The 18626-nt window shown below is 36.6% G+C and overlaps 1 long non-coding RNA gene across 1 annotated transcript in view; it reads right to left on the minus strand.

The window, feature by feature from the left end:
- LOC143658071 (uncharacterized) overlaps window positions 1-18283 on the minus strand; it is a 42857-nt gene extending 24574 nt beyond the window's left edge. Inside the window, exon 1 of the long non-coding RNA XR_013163111.1 lies at window positions 17999-18283. This is a non-coding gene — a long non-coding RNA (uncharacterized LOC143658071). The remainder of the gene's footprint in view (window positions 1-17998) is intronic.
- Between the last annotated feature and the right edge of the window lie 343 nt (window positions 18284-18626).

Below are 18626 nucleotides of genomic sequence, written 5' to 3' on the forward strand. Positions count from 1 at the left end.
CCCCACATCAAGAAATTGGAGCATATGCATTATTCTCAAGTACATGAGGATCATGTAAAATCCTACCCTAAAATAGGCCGTTAGATAGGTCACTATTCATTTCATAGAACCAACTACATGAATAGCTCATATCTCATCACATGTAATAAGTGAGAAACACAATAGATAAAATTTAAATTTAATCTTGAAATGTGAAAACACACTTCTAATTAACTTGTGGACCTCTCCCCCCCCAGTCATAATGGACATTTAAAATACTTAGAACAGGATAGATCTTTTAGGTTTGAAAAATAATGGCAGCTGCCTGAATCTTTTTTGCTTCAAATATCATATCCCCAAACCAATAAGTCAGGAATGAAAACAAATAAATCTACCTGTGATCCACACCTTTAAACTACTAAGAGACAGAGATCATCCCAAACTTCAAGCTAACTGTAAGTCAATAAATACTATTTCCAACATAGCTCTTGTGTGGAGGAGAGTAGAGGATGGGAAGCTTAAGAGAATCTGTGAAAAAGAAAATGGGGAAAGAGGGCACAGATAAAGTGAAGACAAAATACCCCCCAAAAAGAAAAACCTCAACTATAAATTTCAAAATACTGAACAGGTCTGGGGCGTGGTAATTCACATCCACAGCCAAAGGGAAGGTGAAAGTGAATAGAATTGTAATTGGCAGCTTCAGAGAAGCAGGTATGGGAGATAATAAGATAAAGAGAGTTTTATAGAGGTTTAGCAAGTAGTGAATAAGAAGAAAAGTACAGAGCCCATAGAGGAAAGGAGATAAGATATGCCAACCCTTACTGTTTTCCTCATCTTCATCCATAAAGAAACTGAATTCTGCTAAACCGACAAAAGAGGGTACTCTTAAACTATGAGCTCTGCTCACACAATGCTTAGGAACAGGGAAAATAAATCAAACAAAGTACATACAAGGCTACTGTAAGAAGAAAATAGAAAATGCAATTCATAACATTCTAGTTGATATAAATTATCCTCTAAAATACAACCACAAAGTAGGAGAAACTAATAAGGCAGTGTTCTAATCTGAATGAAATACACTTAAAAAAGTATTTGGAGATTTGGGAAAACACTAGAATCAGAAATTCAAGAACTAAAAACCGAAATCAACAAAATATGAGAAGAAATGCAGTAAGAGTAAACTAAACTCTGGAAAGAAATTGAAGAAAAAGACAAGCAAATTCAAATATGTAGAATAAATTACAAGGTGTACAAGAAGGAATATATTGAAATGAAAATTTCAAGGAAGAAAGGTAGAAAACAATCAAAATAACAAAATGAGATAATGAAAGAAATAAAATGATTCCAGAGAAAGTGATTGAAATAGAAGGTGAATAAAAAGATTCGGCCTACATATAATTGGAGCCCTTGAAAAAGGAAAGACAAAACACAGGAACAAAACAAATGTTTAAAACTATATCCAAGAATAATTTCCAGAAGTCAAAGAAAGTTAAATCCCCATATTGAAAGAGCCCACATGTTGTCAAGAACTGACAAGAAACTGTCACTTCATCCTACTTATATGCTGACAAGTTAGTTTGCCACAATTTTATAGATGCTGGTAAATTTGAGACTCCCAGATCAGAGACAAAAGATAATTTATTATTTACAGCAATAGTACTATCTAGTGTATCATCATTTTTGTGCAAGTTCCCTGAGCTCCACTATCCAAAGGTCGAAGTGAAGAGAGCCAGATGACAACTGCCCATGCAGTGTTATAGGAGAGAAATCCTGAGCTCAGAAAACCTGAATCTCTTAAAATGGACAGGAACATCTCTCCCTTTGCTCCAGAGAAAGATGTCTTTATTATACTGGACAATAGGCAAGTCTGTCCCCTATTCTGGAGGGACACACTATCTCTATTTTCTGAAGGTGTCTGCTATACACACTTCCTTGAAAAGATAGTCTGAACAAAGAGCAGTCAGTACCTCACTTGAAAAATCTACAGAAATGTGAGAGACCCATGGAGAATTGTCTCCCAACACATGAACCTGAAAAATTGAATCAAAATGATAAACTCTGAGACATATACTAGTAAAACTATCAAAATTTAGAGACAGAAAAATCCTCAGGGTATCTAGGCAAAAAAGCTAAAATTAATTAAATGGAAGTGAAAATTAAGCTCCTATCAGACTTCTTTTGGACAACATACAAAGGAATGCAGCAATTGAATAACATTTTCAAGAAACTTAAGTTAAAAAAAATGCAGGCCAGGATTTTATACCCTACTAAACTACCCTTCAAACTCAAGGCAATAGAAAAACAGTTTTGGATATGCAAGAATTCAGGGAATGTACTCAAAGCCCTTCTCCAGGAACTTAGTAGAGGATACATTTTAGTCAAGAAAGAGACAAGTGGAAAAACATGGTCAAAAGGATTTATAGTGATATAGAGATAAGACAAAAATGAGAATGGTGTTATAGTTTGAAAATGAGACCCCTCCCCAAATATATCCAAGCCCTGATCTGTGGAATATGTAAATGTTACCCTTTTTAGGTGAAAGATGTGATTATGTTAAGGACTTTAAGATGAGGAGATGGTCCTAGATTGTTTGATTGGGCCTTAAATGCCATCACAAGTGTCCTTATAAGACAGAAGCAGAAGGAATTTGACACACACACACAGGAGAAGGTGATAGGAAGATGGAGCAAAGGGAAATTTGAATTTGATGGCCTTGATGATTGGAGTGATGTGGCCACAAGCCAAGGAAACTGGAAGAGGCAAAGAACGAATCTTCTCCTAGACCCTCTGGAAGGAGCATGGTCCTATTAGCACCTTTATTTCATCCCAGTCATACTGATTTTGAACTTCTGGCCTCCACAACTGTGAGAAAATACACTTCTGCTATTTTAAACCACCAAGTTTGTTGATATAGCAGCCACAGGAAACTAATACAAGTGGTGACATGAGGGAAAAAAAAGAAATATAAATCTTAATAAATATTTATAAAAAATATTTTTATATTATTTATAAAATAATATAAAAATAATCTTATAAAATAATCTTATAAAAAATTATAAATTTTTTAATAAAGTAGAATAAATGCACTAAAAATGGGAGAAAGAAGGGAAAAAGAGCAAATAGGATAAATCCATTAACTAATAGATATATCAGGGATTGGTACTTTTTTTCTTTAAAAGGCTATATAGTAAATTGTTTGGCTCTGAGGGACATATGGTCTCTGTTGCAACTATCCAGCTCTGTCTTTATAATGTAAAATCAGCCATTAACAATACATACATATGAGGCATTTCCATATCTGGTCTGTAGGCCATCATTCGCCAGGTACGGATATGAGATGGACGCCATAGAATACTTTTTATAACTGGCAGGCCAGATGGTTAAAGTTTAAGATAAAAAGGGATTAAGGGTTCCAGAAGAGGCAAAGATATAAAGATAACAGCAAAAATCTTCTTAAATATTGCAAGAAATTTAAAAAATAGCAAAGGGGACACATGAAATAAACAGTAAAATCAACACAATGTATGTAGTCATTACATGACAAAATTGAGACAAACATAACTCATAAAAAATGTGACTGAATTTTATTTGTGCATTAAAAGAAAAAGATTTTCAATTTAGCTTACAATGCAATTTTCAAATCAGCACTAGATACCAGAGATACACATAAATCAAAGTGATTTACAAAATATAATGAGAAGGGCAAATGAAATAAGCCAGGTAAATGAAAACTTTTAAAAACAGAGTATATGCTCTTGATATCAGTCAAAGTAGAATTTAGGCCAAAACATTAAATGACACGCAAAAGGATATTTTATAATCCAAAAAAACCACAATGCATAATAATGATACAGTATTTATGTATATTTATGTACTACACAGAAACTATGTATATAAAGCAGAAACTACAGGAGAGGCAAGGAGAAATAGGAACACAGAAATGACAGAAGGCTTTATAGAGCAGTCTCAGTACAAGACAGATCCAGTGAACAAAAAATGGATAAGCATATAGAAGATATGAACAGCAAAATCAAGAAAGTAGATTTTCTGGATTTATCTTATAATAAGGAATATGCCTTTCAAGCCAGCATGGACGCACACAAGCACACATGGAACACTTACAAAAATGGATCATATATTAGGTAAAAAAGAAATCAATATGCTCCATAAAGTAGAAATATTATAAATAATGCTTTCTAAACACAATACCATGAAACCATAAATTTAGAAACAAAATAAAGAAAGGTGGCCTTACATTTTTAAATTAAAAAAAAAGTTGTAGTATATATCTCTTAGGTGAAAGGGGAAATACATAGAAAATATGGAATTTCTGAAAATTAATGATCATGGAAAGCTTCATATAATGGAAAACTACATATAAGTATCTTGAGTCTATTTAAAAAGCAGTGATCAGAGGACAATTCATAGCCTAAACAATTCTATCAACAGAATTTTAAAAAATTTATGTCTATAATTTAAAAAAATATAAAAAAAAGAATGAAAAAATAAATCAAATGAAAACACAAACAAAAAAATTATAAAGATGAAAATAGAAGTGAATGAGTAGATCAAATAACAAATCAGAATTCTAGTTCTTTGAAGAAAAACAACAGAATAAACAAGTAGCTAATTTAATCAAGGCAAAAAGAAGAAAGCAGAAATATGTAAAATTAAAAATGGCAAGTGGGAAATCATTGTTGACTTTTTTTACAATACCATAAGCCAGTATTACATACAAAATTGACCCTATTAAAGATACAAAGTTTAAATATTCCAATTTTTCTAGAAGAGATAGAAATAAATGCCACTCCTGAGTATTTAATTCAGAGAAATGAAAATAAATGTCCACATAAAAATGTGCACATGGATGTTCAAAGCACCTTTATTTGTAATTATCAAAACTGGAAACAACAAAAATGTCTTTCAATAGGTGAAAGAATGTGGTACATCCATACCATGTTATACTGCTCAGCGATAAAAAAATTGCTTATCTATTGATACACTCGATGACTTTGATGGATCTAAAGGACATTATGTTAAGTGAAAAAGGCACATCTCAGAAGCTTACATATTTTCTGGTCAACCAAGATGGTTGTGTAGGATGCTCCAGGGTACCATTAGCCTCATAGAATCTTTGAACAACTAACAAAAACTGGCAGAGTCACTTTCCTCAAAACTCAAGAAAACAGGTAAATGGTTGCTATTACGGGTTAAGTGCCAAATCAAGAAGCTGCAGCTTTAGAAATGGCAGAAGCTTGTGTGGCCTCTCTCCTTGCTGGCACCTCGTGGAGTAGGTCTGTGCCCATGCAGGGTCCCTGGCCCTGTCCTGTGGGGAGCAGAGTGACCCTTCTGCACATACCAGGGAGCCTGGGTGTCAGTGCCAATCTCCTGGGTGGCAAACTGAAAGACTGAACCAGAAAATTCGTCTCCGGCTCACCCTCCCAGAACTTGCATTGTGAGCAGAAGCAGCTGGCTGGAAGGTAAAGCAGTGTAAGACACAATGAAGACAAAGTGGCCCCATCTTACTTTACGATGTATAATAGAACATCTAGTGTGGGGACTGGATTTCATAAGAATTAGAAGGGGCATTCGAATTCCCACAAACGGGAGAATTCTCAAGCCCACAAGTGAGCCACGACAAGCCCAGGACAAGTCTAAGGCTCAGAAAAGATGGAAAGGTCCCTGCACTTCACTTTCACCTATAAACTCATCTCTTTTTTTATTCCTCTCTCTCTCTGGACAAACAATATTTATTATTTCTGCCGCACCAATCTCAATGTAGACATTTTCATATTACAAATGCATATATTAATGCACATACACTCCCTTTAACACACTGAGACAATAAATGAAGTATTCTATAAAGATAGCAAAATCTAATAAAATAATACTGCCTAGAGATAACCATGCTTTCTTGTATTTATATTAGATTTTTAATTTTTGCAATTGTGAAGACATAAAATACAAAGTGATTTATAAAATATAAGAAGCAGAGTTACTGTACGTTATTTCCTTTTGATGTGCATTAATTTATTTAATCCATTTATAATTTATAAAAATTTCTCATATAAGAAAGTCTAAAAAAATAAAATTATACATAAATAATTTAACATTTCCAGCAGTTTCTTTAAAATAAGCCTTTAAAAATGGACTTGAGGGACAAAATTATTTGATTTTAAATAGAGATAATTTTGGAGTTCTAACCAAAAGTATTTTTCATATCTAACCTAATGTATCACCATAAATGTTAATGCATTTCACATATTATCTTATATATCCTCAGTTTTTTTTTTTAAATTTTTTTATTAATCAAAAAAAAGAAGAGAAATTAACACAACATTTAGAAATCATTCCATTCTACAAATGCACTCAGTAATTCTTAGTATCATCACATAGATGTATGATCATCATTTCTTAGTACATTTGCATCGATTTAGGAAAAGAACTAGCAAAACAGCATAAAAAGATATAGAATGTTAATATAGAGAAGAGAATTAAAATAATAATACTAATAAAATATATATATATATAAAAAAAGGAAAAAGAAAAAAAACAAAACCAAAAGATACAAACACACAAACAAACAAACAAAAAACCATATTTCAGGTGCAGCTTCATTCAGTGTTCCAACCTAGTTACATTACACTTAGGTATTATTGTGCTGTCCATTTTTGAGTTTTTGTATCTAGTCCTGTTGCACAGTCTGTATCCCTTCAGCTCCAATTACCCATTATCTTACCCTGTTTCTAACTCCTGCTGGTCTCTGTTACCAATGATATATTCCAAGCTGATTCTCGAATGTCGGTTCACATCAGTGGGACCATACAGTATTTGTCCTTTAGTTTTGAGCTAGACTCACTCAGCATAATGTTCTCTAGGTCCATCCATGTTATTACATGCTTCATAAGTTTAGTCTGTCTTAAAGCTGCATAATATTCCATCGTAGGTATACGCCACAGTTTGTTTAGCCACTCGTCTGTTGATGAACATTTTGGCTGTTTCCATCTCTTTGCAATTGTAGATAATGCTGCTATAAACACTGGTGTGCAAATGTCCGTCTGTGTCTTTGCCCTTAAGTCCTTTGAGTAGATACCTAGCAGTGGTATTGCTGGGTCGTAATCCATTCTGCCATTCTATGTCTTTTGATTGGGAAATTCAGTCCATTAACTTTTAGTATTATTACTGTTTGGATAATATTTTCCTTTACCATTTTGGCTTTTGTATTATATATATCATATCTGATTTTCCTTCTTTCTACACTTTACTCCATACCTCTCTCTTCTGTCTTTTCGTATCTGACTCTAGTGCTCCCTTTAGTATTTCTTGCAGAGCTGGTCTCCTGGTCACAAATTCTCTCAGTGACTTTTTGTCTATAAACGTTTTAATTTCTCCTTCATTTTTGAAGGACAATTTTGCTGGATATAGGAGTCTTGGTTGGCAGTTTTTCTCTTTTAGTGATTTAAATATATCATCCCACTGTCTTCTAGCTTCCATGGTTTCTGCTGAGAAATCTACACATAGTCTTATTGGGTTTCCCTTGTATGTGACAGATTGTTTTTCTCTTGCTGCTTTCAAGATCCTCTCTTTCTCTTTGAGCTCTGACATTCTAACTAGTAAGTGTCTTGGGGAACGCCTATTTGGGTCTATTCTCTTTGGGGTGCGCTGCACTTCTTGGATCTGCAAATTTAGGTCTTTCATAAGAGTTGGGAAATTTTCAGTGATAATTTCTTCCATTAGTTTTTCTCCTCCTTTTCCCTTCTCTTCTCCTTCTGGGACACCCACAACACGTATATTTGTGCGCTTCATATTGTCATTCAGTTCCCTGATCCCCTGCTCAAGTTTTTCCATTCTTTTCCCTATAGTTTCTGTTTCTTTTTGGAATTCAGATGTTCCATCCTCCAGTTCACTAATTGTAGCTTCTGTCTCTTTAGATCTACCATTGTAGGTATCCATTGTTTTTTCCATTTTTTCTTCTTTGTCCTTCACTCCCATAAGTTCTGTTATTTGTTTTTTCAGATTTTCTATTTCTTCTTTTTGTTCAGCCCATGTCTTCTTCATGTCCTCCCTCAATTTATTGATTTGGTTTTTGAAGAGTTTTTCCATTTCTGTTCGTATATTCAGCATTAGTTGTCTCAGCTCCTGTATCTCATTTGAACTATTGGTTTGTTCCTTTGACTGGGCCATATCTTCAATTTTCCGAGCGTCATTCATTATTTTCTGCTGGTGTCTGGGCATTTGATCAGATTTCCCTGGGTGTGGGACCCAGCTGGTTGAAAGGTTTTTCTGTGAAATCTCTGGGCTCTGTTTTTCTTTTCCTGCCCAGTAGGTGGCGCTCGTGGAGCTCGTCTGTCTGCACGGCAGTCGGCCCGGGAAACCGCGCGTGGAGGCGGGGGTCGCTGGCCCCGCGGCTTGGGAGAGTGCCGGTCCTAATTGCCCAGCTGGCCCGAAACGCCAAGCGTGACGGGAGGGCCCCGCTATCCAACGTTCCCAGTCAGACCGGGGAGCCACGTGCGTGGAGGGGACCCCAGTCGCCAGCCGCCCCGGCCGGGAAAACGTGCGCCCCTCGGGTATCTCACCGCAGCAGATTCTCCCTGCCCGTTCAGCTGTTCCAGAATGGGGTACGCTGTCTTTTTGGTCTCTGTCGTGACTCCGGGAGCTGTTTCGTATTGTTTCTGTTTCTTTAGTTGCTTTTCTGGAGAGTTTTTAACAACATCATTATTCATGTGTGTTTGTAACATCTTCAGTCTCACAGACATTAAATTTTTCTGGATTGCCTTGAGTAAATGACTGAATACAAATCCATCTTAAAAAACAATTGGTTAATAGGTAGATTGAAATACTGGCTGTCAATGAGAGGGAAGGGCAAGGGGCACAGATGCACGAACCCCCTCTCCTATCCATTTCCTTCCCTGGACTGATGCAAATGCTCCAAAGATGAATGAATACATGTGATGAATACACAACCATGCAACAACAATGCGAGCCACTGACTGCACACTATGCACTGACCATAGGCGTGCAAAGAATTCTCAACAAAAAATATTTTTTTAAAAATTGGTTAAACTAATGGAAGGCTCATGTATGTTTACATTAATGTTTTGTTTGGATTTGTAAAATTAGTGTTCCAGAGGTTATTAGATTTTCTAACTGAACAGAGAAGTCATCCAAATACCTCTTCTAAACCAAGGCAGTATTCCAACACAGGTGATTAAGGGCAGAAAAAAGCATGTAAGAAGGGTTGCCATACTGGAGGTAGACTGTTTTGTTTATTTATACTGAATTCTAAACATTATTAAAATTGGTATGAAGAGTAAGTGATACGGATGGCCATTATTTCACAATTTCTGGGGCCAAAAAGAAAATAAGGAAAATGGTGTCCCCTGAAGCTGTGCAAACTGGCAGTGTTGGGGAAAACTCTCTCTATTCTTCAGGTTTGGAGTATTATTTTATGAAGTGTGAATCATTTCCGCATATCAGCAAGACTGCTATGTATCTAGTAAACATGCACTCTATATTTATATGTCAAGATAATGTACAAAATCAAGCACATGCCCTGTTAAATCTATGTCATAATCCAGTTGATTTAACTGCCACAAACCAGTTAATACAAAATTACTGTGTAAAAAAACAAGATGTATTAGACATATGTCATTTAATGTATCCCAACACTAAAGATCATTTCCTGTCAAACTGAATTTCTTGATAAATTCTGAAGGAGAGCACCTGTCAATGCAGAGCCAATTTGCAAAAGATGGGAAAGGTGTTTTTTTTCCTTTTGCCTTAGTTTGTTTGTATTTATTAGCTCCTGTAACTCAAGGAAATCAATGTCATATCACTAACTGAATATAAACTTAAGGAACAGACAATTTAAGGACCAAATCCCAGAATTAACACTATAAAATATTGTGCACAATATACAACAAAAAATTACAAGCAAAACAAAGGAACAGGAGGTGATGGCCCATCCAAAGGAATAAAACAAAAATCAAGAAACAGTCAAAACAAAGGAAAAGACTTTGGACATTGTCATGGTTAGGGACAGGTGTCAACTTGGCCAAGTTGTGTGGTACCTGTTCATCTGATTGGGCAAGCGCTGGCCTGTCTGTGGCAATGAGGACATTTCACAGGACTAGGTCATGATCATGTCAGTTACATCCACAGCTGATTCCATTTGTAATCAGCCAAAGGGGAGTGTCTTCTGCAATTAGTGATGCTAAATGCAATCATGGGAAGCCTTTTAAGGAGGACTCAGAGGAGACAGGTTGCATTCCTGCTTTGGCTGGTGAGCCTCTCCCGTGGAGTTCATCCAGGCCATCCATTGGAGTCATCGGCTTCGCAGCCTGCCCTGTGGATTTTGGACTCTGCATTCCTACGGTCACGTGAGACACATTCATAAATTTTATATTTGCAAGTGTTCCCTGTTGGTTCTGTTTCTCTAGAGAACCCTAACTAATACAGACATATAGGACAAAGATTTTTAAAAAGGCAAGGGAAAGAATTATAGGACCTAAGGAAAATGAAGAATGAGCAGTATGACTATCTCAATAAAGAGATAGAAATTTTAAAAAAGAACCAAACAAAAATACTGGAATTTGAGACTATAATAACTGAGATGCAAAATTCCTTAGAGGGTTTCAAGAGCAGACTGGAATGGGCAAAAGAAAGAATCAGTGAAGTTAAAGACAAAACAACTTAAATGATTCAGGCTGAGAAGTAGAAAGAAAAATAATGAAAAAAAAGTGAACAGGCCTAAGAGACCTGTGGGACACCATCAAGTAAACCACCATATGCATTTTGGAAGTCCCAGAAGGAGAAGATAGAGAGAAAGGAGAAGAAAAATTCAAAGAAACACTGGAGAAAACATCTCAAATTTAATGAAAGACATGCCCATACAGATTCAAGAATCAAAACACACCCCAAGCAGATAAACTTAAAAAGAATTATGCCCAGACACAGAGTGGTCAGACGGTCCAATACCAAGGACAGGAGAGAGTCCTGAAGGCTGCAAGGGAAAAGCAACATGTCATGTACAGGGGAGCCCTGATAAGCTTAAGGTATCAATTTCTCATCAGAAACCATAGAGAAAAGAAGGTAGTGGGATGAAATACTTAAAGTGCTGAAAGAAAAAAAGTTGTCAAACAAGAATTTTTTTTTTATCAGGCAAGACTGTCTTCCAAAAACAAAGAAAAAATTAAGTTATTCCCAGGTTAAAAAAAAAAAAGCTATGGCAGTTCATCTCCACTAGACCTTCCCTATAAACAGCACTGAAGAGAATTCTTCAGACTGAAAGGAAAATATATTAGACAGTGGAATGAAGTGGCACAAAGAAATAAAGACCATGGTAAAGGTAAGCATACAGGTAATTACAAAGACCGGTATTGTCACATAGCATTTTTTGGCATGTAACTCCACTGTTTTAGTTCTTACAGGTTCTGAAAATATAAATGCATAAAAAGATAGTGATAAATTGATGGCTTAAGACATATGATGCATAAAGAAATAATTTATAACAAGTATAATAAAAAAGTGGAGGGAGGATAGAGGAATATAGGAATAGTGTTTGTATATGCTATTGAAGTTTAAGTTAGTATCAAATTAAACACAATTGTTATAGATTTAGGATGGTAAATTGTTGCTCCATGACAAACATACACTATATGTTTGTATATATATGAAAACTACATACAGAAGGAAATGAGAAAGGACTGAAAATGGTACAATACAAAAAATAATCAATAAATATGAAAGTAGGCATTAATGGAGAAATGAAGGACAAAATAGCTGTAAGACTTAAAAAAGACCAAATAGCAAAATGGCAGAAGGTAGCCTTGTATTATCAGTAGTTACTTTATATGTAAATGGATTAATTTTCCAGTTAAAAGGCAGAGATTGGCAGAATAGATAAAAAAGCATGACCCAACTATATGCTACTTACAAAAGACCCTCCTTAAATTTCAAAATGTAAATAGATTGCAAGTGAAATTATGAGAAAAAACATACTACACAAATAGTAAACAAGAGAGAGTTGGGGCAAAGAGTGGGTGGCTATACTAATATCAGATAAAATAGACTTTATGTCAAAAAATAGGAGAAAAAAGAATGTCATTATATTGGTAAAGAGGTCAATTCAACAGGAAGACACAACAATAATAAATATATGTACACCTAGAGGCAGAGCCTCAAAATATGTAAAGCAAATATTGACATATTTAAAAGAAGAAATAGACAGTATACATTAACAGTAGGAGATTTCAATATATCACTTTAATAACAGATAGAATATCTAGAATAAAGAGCAATAGAAAACTTGAGGGATACTCTAACCCAATTAGACCTAACAGATGCATATAGAATACTTCACCCACAGCAGCAAAATACACACACTTCTTTAGTGCACATGGGTTGTTCTCTTGAATAGGACATGTTAGGCCACAAAAACAAGTCTCAACATATTCAAAACTATTGAAATCTTTCAATGTATCTTTCTGACAACAATGGAATGAAGCTAGAAGTCAACCATATATAAAAAATTGCTAAAAGCGATCGAAGACCTAAATATTACAAATCAAACTATAAAACTTCTGGAAGAAAACATAGATTAGCTTCTTCACAACCTTGTTTTAGGCAATGGTTTCCTAACCTCTGCGACAAAAGCATGAGCTACAAAAGAAAGAAACGGATAAATGGGACTTTGTCAGAATTAAAAAGTTTTGTACATCACAGCACTTTATCAAGTAAAGAACTTGATCTAGTTCTACAGAACTAGAGAAAATAATTTGGAAGCCACATGTCCAATAAGGGAGTAATATCTAACACATATAAAAAAATCTTACAACTCTACAGCAAAAAAAGACAAAGAACCCATTTAAAAAATGGGCAATGACTTGAATAGACATTTCTACAAAGAAGATATACAAATGACCAATAAGCATTTGAAAAGATACTTAACATTATTAGCCATCAGGGAAATGCAAATCAAAACTACAATGAGATACCATTTCATATCCACAAGAATGGCTATTATTAAAAAAACAACAAACAGAAAGTAACTAGTGTTGGAGAGGATGCAGAGAAATAGGAGGGCTCATTTGTTGTTGGCGAAAATGTAAAATAGTGAAACCACTATGGAAAGCAGCTTGGTGGTTCCTCAAAAATTAAATATAGAATTATCATATGACCTGGCAATCCACTACTCAGTGTATACCCAAAAAATTTGAAAGCAGGGATTCAGACAGATATAGCACAGTGATGTTCATAGCAGCATTATTCACAACTGCCAATATATGGAGGCACCCTAGGTGCCCATCAACAGATGAATGAATAAACAAAATGTGGTGTATGCATTCAACGGAATATTATCATTTCATGCAGCATTATCCAGCTACGTAAAAGAATGATGTTCTGATACACGTTACAATATGCTGACTGCGACTTAAAGAATCTTCTTGCATAAAATAAGCCAGACACAAAAGGACAGATATTACATGAACTCATTGATATGAAATAATTAGAATAAGCAAATTCATAGAGTCATAAATTAGAATAAAGTTCACCAGGTGTCAGGGTGGGGTAGAGTTTGGGGATTTAATGTTTAATTTGGTTCAGTGTTTCTGTTTGGGGAGATGGAAAAGCTTTGGTAATGGATGGTGTTGATAGTAGCTCAACATTGTGACAGTAATGAGCACCACTGAATTATATAGTTGAATGTGGCTAAAAGGGGCAATTTTAAGCTCTATTTATATTACTAAAATAAAAAATATTTTAAAAGCCATTGGATTATGTAACAAACAGAATGCCTAATGTAAACTATGGATTGTAGTTAATATTATAATATATTGTTTCACCAATTTTAACAAAGCTACACTAATGCAAAGTATTAATAATAGGGAAAACTATGTGTCCGAAGGGGTGGATTATGGAAACTGTGTTTTCTGCATGATTTTTCTCTAAACTTACAACTTATCAACAAAAATAAATAAAATCTAAACTAAGTTACATATTGCACGTTTCCATTTTTACAGCTTTTTTGAAATAACATCACAAGTTGGTTTTTGAAAAGACTACTAAAGTAGATAAAACTTGGTGTCATGGTTGGGGACAGGTGTTAACTTGGCCAAGTTGTGGTGCCTGTTCGTCTGATTGGGCAAGCGCTGGCCTGTCTGTTGCAATGAGGACATTTCATAGGATTAGGTCATGATCATGTCAGCTACATCCACAGCTGATTCCATTTGTAATCAGCCAAAGGGGAGTGTCTTCTGCAATTGGTGATGCTAAATGCAATCATGGGAAGCCTTTTAAGGAGGACTCAGAGGAGACAGGTTCCATTCCTGCTTTGGCTGGTGAGCCTCTCCTGTGGAGTTCATCCAGGCCATCCATTGGAGTCATCGGCTTCGCAGCCTGCCCTGTGGATTTTGGACTTTGCATTCCTACGGTCACGTGAGACACTTTCATAAATTTTATATTTGCAAGTGTTCCCTGTTGATTCTGTTTCTCTAGAGAACCCTAACTAATACACTTGGGCAAGTTTAATCAAGACAAAACAAGAAGGCACAAATAAGTAAAATTATTGAGGTAACAGAGGATCACTGCAGGTATTTAAAATGTAATAAGCAAATACTCTGGAGATCTTTCTATCTATCAGTTTGAAAATTTAGAAAAGTTGTTAATTTCTTGGAAAATTGCCATCGCCGAAAGTGGCAAAAGCGGGAATAGGAAAACAAAGCTGTCTGATAACGATAGACGTAATCAATTTGGTAGTGAAGTGTCCAGAAACCAAAAAAGAAGAAAGAGAAGGAGAAGGAGAAGGAGAAGGGGAAAAAGAGGAAGAAGAGGAGGAGAAAGAGAGAGAGAGAGAGAGAGAGAGAGAGAGAGAGAGAGAGAGAGAGAGAGGGAGGACCAAGTTCAGATTATTGGGTTATTTCATTGGCAAGTCTACTGAGATTTTCTGTAGTGTCAACTGTTCCAGAGAATAGTAGTGGAAAGAAGTACCTCAACTCATTTTATGAAATTGGTGCTACCTTGATACTAAACCAGACATGACAGTACAAGAAAGGAAAATTATGGGCCAATAGTACACGAGACAATAGATGAACAAATGCAAAAAAAAAAAATACTAGAATTCTGAATCCAACAACATGTAGAAAAAAATACATCATGGTCAAACTAGTTTTATCCCACAACATACATCATAGTATGACTTAATATTGTAAAACTATTCCTGAGATTCACTACATTAACAGATTAATGGGCGGGGAAGCATACGATCATCAGCATCCACATATTCAAAAACCTACAAGAACATCAGACAGGATATATGTGTTTGTGTGTTCAAAGCACCTACAGAAAGCATCCCTCGGATTGGTGGAACATTAGGAGAAATGGGTATAAAATCAAGGCTGAGGAAAGGATGGTCCCATTGACCATTTTTATTCAACAATTTACTAGAGGCCCTGGCTTGCCACAGTAAGAGCAGACACAGAGAAGAAAGATTAAGTAAGTAGTTGCAAAGCAAGAAAAGAAAGTCATCGTTTGACTGTACTGTGATTATTGACATGGAAAACACATTAAAATTAATATGATGGGTGGTTGTTAGATATAAAATCAAAGTACAGAAATTAAATGCATTTCTAGTCACCATTAAAAATACCATTCGCAGTATCAACAACCAAAAAATGTAAGGTATAAAAGAATAAATCTAACAACAAATATTTATGACCTTCATGAAGAAATTACTACACTTTATTGAAATACACTGAAAAGTTTCTAAATAAATAGAGTGATATATCACATTTATGGATAGGAAAAGTTAACATCATAAATATCAATTCCCCCCAAACTATTCTATAGATTCAAAGACATTCTAATAAAAACCTCTATAAGGTTTGTTATGGGACTTGCCACCCTGGTTCTAAAATTTACACGGATGAGCGAAAGGCCAAGAATAGACAAAGCAAGTTTTGAAGAACAAGGGATGGTGACTTGTCCTGGCAGATGCCATAACTTATTTTAAAACTACAGTAATAGAGACAATGTATTATTCATGTAGGGGTGGACAAATAGAGCAGGGGAACATTCAGCGCAGAAATAGAGCCACACTTACATGAGAAATTTGTTTTAATACAAGGGAAATGGTGGTCATTAAAGGGGGGAGAAGCTATTCAATTCATGCAACTGGGGTCAATTGTTATCTCTATGAAAACAAAATAAAATTGAATTCCTAGTTCCCAACACAAGCAAAAACTATCCCAGGGTGATTTAAAACCACAACGTAAAAAGCACAACTTTAAATATTCTAGAAGATCTAGAGAATTGTGGGCCAAAAATTTTAAAAGGGCCCGGTGGGGACAACTTATCTCTGCTCCATAAAATGTCTGGTGTGGAAGCCAGTGTGTCTTCTCTCATGGCATCTGGGCCCTGAGCTTGGAAGACTAACAGCTGGGAGCCAGCTGGAACGGCCCAATGGGGGTTATATGGCTGGGGCCTCAGATCCCCTCCATGTAGTCTCAGGGCCACTCCTTCTCCAAGTGACCTCTCAGTGTGATCTCTCCATGTGGCCTCTCTAGCAGTGTGGCTGGACATCCTACATGATGACCCAATGGTGCAAACAGGGAGGTGGCAGGCTTTCCCAAGGCCCGGCACTGGCCCTGTGTCACTTCTGCCATGTTCTACTGGTTAAAGCAGGTCACAGGGTCAGCCCAGAGCCAAAGGAAGGGCTGCACACGAGGACGTGACTATGGGAGGTGTGATTCATGGAGGCCACCAAACTAACAGTCAACTGCATTGAAAATGCAAAATAAAATCATAATCAGGTACAATTTCACACCGATCAAGTTGGCAAAAATTTGAAAGTATTTAAGAATTGTTGAGGATAAGGAGCCTTTGGAACTCCTGTTCACCATTGCTGTGAACATAAATTGGGTCAGTCGCTCAGACAAGTGATTCTGAGTAAAGTTGAAGATACATGCACCCTATGACCCATCAAATTCTACCCCGAAATGTGCAAGAAACTCATTTGCACACATCAGGAGACAAGAATATTCACAGTAGCATTATTTGTATAAAGCAAACACCTGGAAACAAACTACCTGTCCATCAACAGAGAAATTGATACCGGACTTTATACACTATACAATGACGAAAGTTAATGAGCAAGCAACACACCTCAATAGGCAGGAAACTCACAAACGTCAGGTTAGGCCAAGAAAATAATTTCAGGGTGGAGATGTACAATATGAAATCATGTGTATTAACTTTAAAACGTGCAAAACACTGCTATGTTTACTAAGGAACAGAAATATTCACAGTAAAATGGAATCACAGTAAAATGTTATACATAAATTCAGGTTGTGGTTATGGAGGTGGGAGCAGGCATATAAAAATCGTACCAAAAAATGCACTAAATAATTAATTAGTTGGGATTAAAAATATTTTTATTGAGAAATCTTCACACACATGTGGTCCATATATACTGTATAATCTATGGTTCACGATATCATCAGATAGCTGTGTATTCATCATCATGATCATTTTTAGAAGAATGGCCTCACTCCAGAGAAAGAAATAAAAAGAAAAAAGAAAAACTTATACATCCTATACCCCTGGCTCTTCCCTCTAATTGACTACTACTGTTTCATTCTATCCGTTTTTTTGCCCTTTATCCCCCTGTATAATTTATTCATTTTTTAATCCTTTTTTTTCCTTATCTGTCCATACCCTGGACAAAAGGAGCATCAGACACAAGGTTTTCACAATCACACAGTCGCATTGTAAAAGCTATATCGTTATACAATCGTCCTCAAGATTCAAGGCTACTTAAACATAGCTCTACAGTTTCAGGTACTTAGTTGAGCTTTCTAAGCATTTTTAAACAATATTTCAAGTTTTAGACGGTGGCGGTGACCCCCCCGCTAAGACAGATGAGGAAACCGTCGAACCTGCCCTTCCTCCTCCTTCCCCCCTCCTTCTGGCAGGCAGAACAGGACCTCAGGCCCGGAGCGACCGGTGCAGGCGCTTAGCTCACCTTCTCCAGTCTGGGCAGGCTGCTGTCTCAGGGCCAGAGATGGGAAGCTGAACTTGGAGCGTCTCAGGCAGGGATTCCCAAGTCAATGTCCGTGGGCCTCTCAGCGGGGTGCGCGGGACGCTCGGCCCACGGCTGCCTTGCAAGCCTGATGTTTATCTCGCTCTCCCCTCTCTTCTTTGTCTGGGAGGTGAGGGAGGGCCACGTAGTCTTCCTCTCCCTTTCTGCCTGACACCTGGACCTTAGGTCCTTGTCATTCAAAGTGTGGTTTGCAGACCAGCGGCTTGGACATCTGGGAGCTTGCAATGATTGCACAACCTCAGGCTCCTCCCCCAGACCTGTTGACTCAGAGTCTTCCCTTTAACATGATCCCCAGTTTCTTCTTTGTGCATTTGAGTTGAGACACGCTGATTTAAAACTCAAAACCAAGAACGTGTCTCTTTTGCTCTTGGGTCCCTCCAATTCCCTAAAGCAATGCGGGCTGACCCAGGTGAGAAGCTCAGATTGACGCATCCCAGAGAAAAGGAGGTTCAGCCATGGAGGGGTATTCCAGTACTGTAATACCGGATAGTACCTTCCCAGCAATTTAGTTCTCTTCTTGCTTTTGGAGACCCTTTGCAGACGTCCCATG

The sequence above is a fragment of the Tamandua tetradactyla genome, chromosome 15 (assembly GCF_023851605.1).
Source record: "Tamandua tetradactyla isolate mTamTet1 chromosome 15, mTamTet1.pri, whole genome shotgun sequence".
NCBI lineage: Eukaryota > Metazoa > Chordata > Mammalia > Pilosa > Myrmecophagidae > Tamandua > Tamandua tetradactyla.